General features: G+C 45.3%; 1 pseudogene; it reads left to right on the forward strand.

Moving 5' to 3' along the window:
• The first annotated feature begins 3,844 nt into the window (after positions 1–3,844).
• On the forward strand, positions 3,845–9,563 carry LOC120394568 (annotated as a pseudogene).
• The last annotated feature ends 341 nt before the right edge of the window (positions 9,564–9,904 follow it).

The raw sequence follows: 9,904 nt of genomic DNA on the forward strand, positions 1-9,904 counted from the left end.
AGCCGGTATCAAGTGGAGTGCCCCAAGGGTCGGTGCTGGGGCCGGTTTTATTCAATATCTTCATTAACAATCTGGAGGATGGTGTGGACTGCACCCTTAGCAAGTTTGCAGATGACACTAAACTGGGAGGAGTGGTTGATACGCTGGAGGGTAGGGCTAGGATACAGAGGGACCTAGACAAATTAGAGGATTGGGCCAAAAGAAATATGATGAGCTTCAACAAGGACAAGTGCAGAGTCCTGCACTTAGGACGGAAGAATCCCATGCACTGCTACAGACTAGGGACCGAATGGCTGGGCAGCAGTTCTGCAGAAAAGGACCTAGGGGTTACGGTGGACGAAAAGCTGAATATGAGTCAACAGTGTGCCCTTGTTGCCAAGAAGGCTAATGGCATTTTGGGTTGTATAAGTAGGGGCATTTCCAGCACATCGAGGGATGTGATCATTCCCCTCTACTCAGCACTGGTGAGGCCTCATTTGGAGTACTGTGTCCAGTTTTGGGCTCCACACTACAAGAAGGATGTGGATAAATTGGAGAGAGTCCAGCGGAGGGCAACAAAAATGATTAGGGGGCTGCAGCACATGACTTATGAGGAGAGGCTGAGGGAACTGGGATTGTTTAGTCTGCAGAAGAGAAGAATGAGGGGGGATTTGATAGCTGCTTTCAGCTACCTGAAAGGGGGTTCCAAAGAAAAGGAAAAACTTTTTCACTAGTAGGGTGGTGAAGAACTGGAATGGGTTACCTAGGGAGGTAGTGGAATCTCCTTCCTTAGAGGTTTTTAAGGTCAGGCTTGACAAAGCCCTGGCTGGGATGATTTAGTTGGGTTTGGTCCTGCTTTGAGCAGGGGGTTGGACTAGATGACCTCCTGAGGTCCCTTCCAACCCTGAGGTTCTATGATTCTATTAAAAGGATCCTGACTAGCTGTCCAGCCAGCAAATGGGGAAAAAATGGGATGTGATCAAGTGACATCAAAGACTATATCATGGTGCACATGCACAAGGGGGCTGAACTCCTGTCCCATGGGCATCCTTAATTCTGGCATTTCCTATCTTTTAAGTGCTTGAATCAGTAACCTTATGTTCTTGTAAAACAGGGATTTAATATTTGTTTTAATTTAATTTGATATAATATATGTGTGTGTCATTCCTGAGGGGGAGGCCGAGGGAGTCTGTGTGGGCTGGAGTTGTGAGAAGAGACTAATGGATGCAGTAAGGGACCAACCACCAGAGAGAGTGACCATAACACCTAAGTCACTAGCCTCAACATGTGAGTGTCTCTAGGGCAGTGGTTATCATGTTCACTCTATGTGCAGGGCGGATACAAGCAAATGCAGCCCTCTGTAAAGCTATGTATTTAGGGACCCGTATATGGGCCATCCCTTGGCAGTAGTACTAAAGCTGACTTACACCAGCTGAGATCTGCCCTCAGGCAGAAACCCCTCTCTCTGCTTCCATCCTAAGAGGAGTCGGACCAATGGATTCTGGTTCCCATTTTTCTTACTTCTTTGCTGAAATGAACAGCGAACCTCTTGTTTCCACTTCTCAGCTGGGACAAAGGCTTCTGGCAGCTGCAAACAAACAAAAACACAAGAAATTCTTAAAATGAGGCAACAAAGCCCCAAATGGTGGCAGGTGGTGGGGTGTGAGCCAGCATGGGAGCTCAGAGTTGCTGCTTATTTGATCTCAAAGAAAATTGCCCCAGAAAGACGACAGAGACTAAAATTTCACTTGGATGTATCAGAAACGTGTCCTCCTTCTTCCGTTTAACAAGCAGCAATTTCCTTCTGAGTAACTGTATGAGTGACTCGTAAAACTTTCAAGCTCACTTTTGGCGCTTATGATATTTGTGGTCCACAAAGATCCAATTCTGCTTACTTCGTTTTGTCAAAAGTTCTGTTTTCATGATTTTTAAATATTAAAGATAGGGATTCTTTCCCCACTCCCGAATAGGATGTAAGCCTCAACTCCTGCTGATATCACTGCTATTTATGTATCAAGATGATGCAAAGTCCAGTCCCATTCTGTCTGCTGCTCGCTATTATTGGCTTGTCTTGGTTAAAGCTGCTACGATATTTTCTCCCAACATGGAGTGTGTGGGAAGGGAAAAGTGGTGAACATGTCTATGGAGTTCATAACCTCACTATTCAGAGAAACAAGTTGCTGAAGCCAAAGAGGTGAATCCTAAAGTCAATAAAAGAAATAAAAACCAACACAGTATACATACATGGACTAAGAAGGCTTTAAATCATACTGGCTGTGGTATGAGGGTTGTTAGAGAAATTCAGAAAGTGCTGAAGTTCAGTTTTAGCTGGAGATGTTTTAGTTTCTTTGTATTGCACAATAAACTTTGAGCAAACAGTTTCCTGTTCCTCTTCCTATATATATATATATATATATATATATATATATATATATCTGTGTTTGAACACAAAGAAGACGGAGCGAAACACATCAAACCAGGGCCTTCAGATGATGTTGATGAGAGCGTTCTGACTAACAGTAAGTCCATCACTTTCTGCATTTTCTCTTGGGATAGGCTAACTTTAATCTGAGCTAGTTGTAGTTTGTACATGTGGGTGGTGAGACCTGTCAGACTGGGTTAGTGGCAGCGGGCTCTGGTGGCTATTTAAAGGGTCCAGGGCAGTAAAGGCAGCGGGAGCCCGTCCTTTAAATAGCCCCCATAGCCCCACTGCTACTATCCCAGGGCTCCAGCAGAAGGGCTCTGGCAGCAAATTAAAGGGCCGGGGCTCCAGCCGGTGCTGGGAGCCCCAGGACCTTTAAATTGCTGCTTGAGAAGCTGGGCCGCACTGGTGCAGCGCACCTGCTCTTGCCACTACGCGTGCAGGGCATGCCGGCTTACTTTCACCTCTGCCCGACCCATCCACCACCACCCCGACAGACCCCGGAATGCCCACGCCTACCCAACCCTTCCCGTCCCTGACCACCCCCAGAACCTCCGCCCCCTCCAACCGCTTCTTGTCCCTTATCAAACCCCTCCTCCCAGCCCGGTCCGGCCCCCTTACCATGCTGCTCAGGACAGCGTGTATGGATGCGCGTGGCCCGCTGGAGCTCACAGCCCCACCCGTTACCATGCTGCTCAAAGCAGCAGGAGCTGCAAACTGCCCAGGAGCGGTCCAGAGTGCTGGCGCCGGGCTCTGCAAGAGCAGGAAGGTAGGGGAGGGCTGGGAGCCTCCCAGCTGGGAACTCAGGTGGGCCAGACAGGTTGGTCCCACGGGCTGGATGTCGCCTGACCCGGAGTTTGCCCACCTTTAACAACCGGTTCTAAACCAGCTTCTAAATTTAACAACCGGTTTGTGCGAACCAGCTCCAGCTCACCACCGAACACACCATATGTCAGAAGTTACCACTGCTCCACCTCACTTTGCTCTGATATTCAAAATACCCAGGAGGTTCTCACAAGCTAACGCTGGATCTCAGGATGCAGGGCCTGATATTCCAGGACTGTATTTTCTGGGTTTATATTTTGAAATGTTAATTAAATTAGGGTGTCCACCTCTATTTTCAAACCCAGTTGGTTGATAAATACTATTACCATAGCCCTATCTTCCTAAAACCTCACTTGGCTTTACAAACATTAGCTAAGCTGCACCTCACCCTGTGCGTTAGATCAGTAGGATTATCTCCATTTTACAGATGTGGCTACAAGCACAAAGAATCATTTGTGAGAGAGAAACACTGAGGAGTTATGAATCATAGTGACCTTCTCCCACTACTAGCTTACTTCTTTCCTCAACATGGGAATAATTGTTGTTATTAATGATCCAATTAATGATTAACACCAAGATTTTACATTTGCATTATAGCTTCTCTCTTGATGCCCAGTGATGGGTAACCAAAGCAGCAGAATCAGTGACTTGCTCTTACGAGCTCTCGACAACCTTTCTCAGGAAGATTTGAAAGATTTAAAGACAAACTGTCACATTCTGACTTTGAGGGGAAAGGTAACATCCCGAGGTCGGCTGGAGAATGCCGACAGGATAGATCTGAAGAACCTCCTGATGGAATTCTATAGTGGAGACGCTGCAGTAGATGTAACCATAGAGGTTTTCACTCAGATCAACCTCCAAGATTCAGCTGCAAAACTCAGAGAGGAAAGAGAAAGGTAAGAAACCTAAAGTTACTGTAAAACCTGGGAGTCTGCCCCAGAATCTGCTCCAGGCGGCAGCAGCAGGAACAGGAGAAACAGGCTGATAGCAGGAATGACAAATTCTGAATCCAAGCAGGAAGCCAGGGGGACTCAGAGCAGAGATGCCCACAGTGGCCCAGATTCTCTCACCTACTCCACTCCCTTTTCACCACTCAGCTGGCACAAAGGGAGCAGAGACAGCCTGTAACTCTGCATCTGAGGAAATCCGCAGTGTTGGGGAGTCCCCAGTGGGTGTAGAGCCAACAGAGCAGTGCAGAGGGAGTGTCATGGACAGGGAGAGGTGGGGACGAGGAGTAACTGGGATGCATCCCTAGCTGGAGGATCATTCCTTGGTGACCATTAGCAACTAGTGCAAGTAAGACCAGCCTCCAGGCTGCTCTAACCTGTGCCAGAGCTGGGACAGAGAATTGAGGATCTGTAACTGGTAACTGGTCACAGCAGAGTATTTTATCCCCAAACAGCTGGTTGACAACATGAGACATTCCTGGGGTTCCAGGCAGGATCTTTATTATCTCCAAGGCTATCTTTTAATGCAAGAAACAAATTCAGTGCAGTACAAACAGCCAAGGAACCAGCAAAGCTGCAGAGCTGCAGTTCCAGAGGCTCCAGGCTGCTTTGCAGTGTCCCACAAGAGTGTAATAGCCAGTGCCAGTGGGGAGCCAGTCTGTAGTGGAGCAGTGTTAGATTCCATGTGCTCAGTGATGGAGTTAAACTCAACCCTGTTACAGTCATTCCTGTTCCACTTCCCTGCATCCTACGGTGCCAGTGGAGCCCAGCTGGGCTGGTTCTGCCTGGGGTCCCTGGGATGGAAGCTCTGGGGCTGGCAGTGGGGCTCTCCCTAGAGGCCTTTGGAATTCACTCCCCTGGACAGTCCCCCAGGGGGAAAGTTTGGCAGCCTCCAGAGCGCAATGCAGGGGGCAGTTCCTTGGTTTAGACTGTGAGCTCTGTCAGGCCGGGACAGTCATGTTATGTGTGTGCACAGGACCTAGTACAATGGGCCCCCGATTGGGGCTCTAGATCCTATTAAAACTCAGTAATAAAATAATAATTATTGAGGGGTGGGGAAAGGGTTCTTTGTTCCCCTAAGTTAGTCACAGATGCTTGGCAAAAGGAGTGGCAATATTAAGCAAACATTTCTGGTTACCTGTGCGAATTTTAATCCAGGCAGCATTCTACATTCTATCAATAACTGAATCTAGTGAGAAGCTAGGGGTTGTTGCGGGGGAGGCCCCAAATGGTAGTTATCCCAAAATGAACAAATTCCTCAGGCTGCCCTTAGTGTCTGTTTTAGATCCCTACATTTTAAAGGCTCTCCTGGGCCACCTAGCCCATCCTGACCGAGGCAGAATTCTCCTTTGCATGGACCCTTTGGTTGTTTCACCTAATCTGTGTTGGAACATGAGTGTTTGTGAGGATTCCCTCTCCCCACAGACACTCCTGAATTGACTGTTTGTCCCAGTGCCAGTTGTTCTGTGTTTCTCTGACCACGTGGCGGCTCATCATGTAAAGTGCAGACTAGTCATCAGTGGAACCAGGCAGGGGAGGTCCGAGAAACTGAGCTCCCTTCACAGTATTCCCAAACTGGACTTCATACATTGTGGCTGGTAGCAGTGCTCTCCTTGGTGATTACTTCATTAAAACAGGATGCAATTGCATCATTCTGTCACTTGCTGCCTCTCTACAGAACAGAAACACACTTGCATTGAAATACACTCTACATTCTTTCACTGTGAAATTTCCCTTTCAGAGTTTCATCAGAGTCAAAACCCATCAGAGAAGTCGGCAAAGGTATGTGATGGCTACTCAGGAAGTTACCTAAGGACAGCGGTTCCTGCTTACTCAGTTGGATACGTTCACAGAACTATTGCTGTGAAAAAATGAACAGTTTACATGGTCTATAATTCCCCAGGTTCTTTGTTCCATCATTAAAAGATATTTGCCCTTCTCAGCCCACTGGGACCTCATCCGTCCTCTATGAGTTTTCAGAGATATTGGTTCAGAGAGTGCTTCACCTAGTTCCTTAAGTATCCTAAGGTGAGTTTTAGGCCCTGCTGACTTGAATGCGTCTAACTTATCTAAGTAGTCTTTACCCTGCTCTCTCCCTATTCTGGCTTTTGGGTTTTTCCTCTTGTTATTAATAAGAATTGTCTTAGCATCTGGTCACAATTAACATATTTAGTGAACACTGGAAGCAAAATAGGCATTAAACACCTCAGCCTTCTAGGTATCATCCATTATTAGATCTCCTTCCCTGCTAAGCAGTGGACCTGTGCTTTTCTTTGTCCTTCTCTTGCTCCTGTTGTATTCATAGAGCCTTTTATTGCTTTCTATGTCCTTTACTAGGTGTAACTCATTTTGTCCCTTAGCCTTTCTGATTTTGTCCCTACATCTCTGTTCAATCCTTTTGTTCTCATCCTAAGCAATTTGTCTGTCTTTCCACTCTTCGTGTCATGGTCAATCCCAGGAATTGCAGCCATGATGGGGAAGTTTGCACCTTCCATTTCATGTGCTCTTCTGTTCCTTCTAGCAACTGTCAGACGAACTGTGTACAAAATGGGGTGGCAGCCTCATGCCATTACAATGAACCAATCAAAATCCTTTGGTGATTTCAATTATAAACATTTTTCCTATTTCTAGAATTTCTCGGCTCATTGTCATGCCAACCTATGACTTTACCAGGAGCCTTGCAGACCCCTCAGTACTGCTTTTCTAGCTTAAATAATCCAGTTTGTATCAGTTGTTTTACAAACAATTTTATATAATGGGCTGAGTGGGACTTTTATTACCTTGGGCAACTTCCAATACACATGTGTGCAAAGAGTCCCTCTGGGTTAGTACTGAGCAAATGTACTAGCCTCATGCTGGAGGACACTCTGCTGTAGGGGCAGGGGTGGCTCCAGACCCCAGCACGCCAGCGCATGCTTGGGGCAGCATGCTGCGGGGGGTGCTCTGCCGGTCGCCGGGAGGGCGGCAGGCGGCTCCGGTGGACCTCCGCGGGCGTGCCTGCGGAGGGTCCGCTGGTCCCAGCGCAGCTTCAGTGGCGCGGGACCAGCAGACCCTCCGCAGGCACGCCTGCGGGAGGTCCTGACCAGCGGGTCCAGCGACGGCAGAGCGCCTCCAGCGGCATGCTGCCCTGCTTGGGGCGGCGAAATGTCTAGAGCTGCCCCTGTGTAGGGCACCATCTCTTAAGTGAGGAAGGTAACTGGAAGTAATCAATTGTGGTAATTAAAGATCCTGTGACGCTCTCTCTTGTAAACCCATGTGTCCTGACAAATTCTAGTTTATGAAGTTACATTCTTTCCATCTACATTCCCAGTATTGTTTCAACTGCATATGATATTCTCTTCCACTGTTGACCTTTCTTGTTGTGTAGTGTTCCTGTGCACTGTCAGACAGTAGCTGGGTTTCACCAGAGGTGGTTGCATTTCACTGGGGATGAAGTGATGCCTACAGTCTTTACTCAAATGAATAATTTCAGTGGGGCGACCGTATTTGAATAAGGGCTGCAGGATCTCACCCATAGTTGAGTGATTTCAGGATCCTTTTTGAAGAAGGTTTCATTATAAATGTGAAGAACCATTATTGTTGTTACAGTAGAACTATTTTAAGAGATTAGTCTGTCTGTTTTCTGAACTTTCAGTTCAATATTTCTAATGTCTCATGTTGCTGATACAGGTTACAAGAAGAAGTATAAAGAAGATATTAAAAAGAAATACAAGCTAATAAAAGACATGAACAGTCGTTTTGGTGACTATATGATTCTAAACAGAAGATACACAAAACTCATTATTGTAGACAGACCTCGTCAGGCAAAGGAGAGAGAACATGAAATAATGGCCATGGGATGGAGACATGCAGAAGTCATGAATGAACGAGCTAGTTCTGCAGTTACACTGGCCACCCTCTATAAACCTGATAAAGATGGACAAACACCACAAGTCATTGTGCTGCTGGGAGCTGCTGGGATTGGGAAAACAATGACTGCAAGAAAGATCATGTACGATTGGGCAGCTGGGGAACTCTATAAGAAAAAGTTTGATTATGTTTTCTACATAAACTGCAGGGAAATGAACCTTCTTAATGAGCAGGGAAGTGTGGCTGACATGATTTTTAAAAGTTGGCTTAATACAAATGCACCAGTTAACCACATTCTAGTGAATCCAGAAAAACTCCTGTTCATAATAGATGGGTTTGATGAATTGAGATTTTCCTTTGATCAGCCTAAAGATAATCTGTGCACTGACCCCTGGGAGAAGAAGCCAATGGAAATCCTCCTGAGCAGTTTATTTAGGAGAACAGTTCTTCCTGAATCCTACCTGATGATCACTACAAGACCAGCTGCTCTGGAGAAACTCGGGCAATGTTTGGAATGCTCACGTTATGCAGAGATCCTGGGGTTTTCGAAGCTGAGCGGGAAGAATATTTCCACAAGTTCTTTGGAAATGAAAACCAAGCAAGACAAGCTTTACGATTTGTGAAAGCAAATGAAATTCTTTTCACCATGTGCTTTGTCCCCTTCGTATGTTGGATCATCTGCACTGTTCTGAAACAACAGCTTGAAAAAGGTGAGAATCTCACACAAACTTCAAAAACAGTCACTGGAGTGTATATGCTCTATCTTTCCAGTTTAGTCAAGCCTCTCAGCAACAATACAAAGCAACACTTATATGGAAATCTGAGGGGACTTTGCTCTTTGGCTGCTGATGGAATCTGGAAACAAAAGATACTGTTTGAGGAAGAAGAAATCAAGAAGTTTGGCTTAGATCAGAAAACTCTCTCCCTCTCTTTTGAATGAGAATATTTTCAAAAAGAAACTGACTGTGAATGTCTCTACAGCTTCATTCACTTAAGCTTTCAGGAATTTTTTGCAGCTTTGTTATATGTCCTGGAGGAAGATGAAACAACAGATTCAGGGATTCCCAAGAAAGATGTGAAAACGTTGTTAGAAAACTATAGAAACTCTAAAAATATTTAATGTTAACAGTGCGATTCCTGTTTGGGTTCTTAAATGAAGAAAGAATGAAGGATCTGCAGGAAAAATTTGGGTGTAAACTTTCACCTAAAATTAAGGCAGATTTACTGAAGTGGGTTCAAACAAACCAACAAACAGATTTAACCTTGCCCTGTGTTTATGAGGATTTATCAAAGTTATCAGCTTGAGTTGTTTCACTGTGTGTATGAGATGCATGAAGAAGATTTTGCAGTTAATGCATTGGATCACTTCACTGAACTGAAATTAAATCAAAATAAATTTACCCAGATGGATCAAAGGGCTCTTTCATTCTGTGTAAAAGCATTGTCGTAGTCTGGAGTCACTTTGTATGTGTGACTGTACATTTAGTTTAGAAGACCATGAGGAAGAACTCCCAAGACGACAAACATGGCTACATCAGTAAGTATTATCTGAGCTGAAAAATCTGTAGTTTCTTTAACAGATTAAATGTTGCTTTCCCTCTGTCTTGATAACTACTAATTGGCTGAATGATCCACCTGAGACCCATTCTACTGTTACTGTAAACTAATGATACAGTTATCACACTACTGAAAAAAATAACCTTTTTAAAAAAAATCGTGATTGTTTGGTCTGCTCTATCCTCTCAATGACTGAAATGTTTGCTGTACTGTTTTGTGTACAGATATGAAAGGGGTGAGACAAAGAGCAGGGAGGGAAACCTGCTTTGTGTCAACAATTGTACAAGAACAGTTGAGAGCTGCTCACTGAGACCTTCCATGATGA

This window comes from Mauremys reevesii, unplaced genomic scaffold (assembly GCF_016161935.1).
Source record: "Mauremys reevesii isolate NIE-2019 unplaced genomic scaffold, ASM1616193v1 Contig66, whole genome shotgun sequence".
NCBI lineage: Eukaryota > Metazoa > Chordata > Testudines > Geoemydidae > Mauremys > Mauremys reevesii.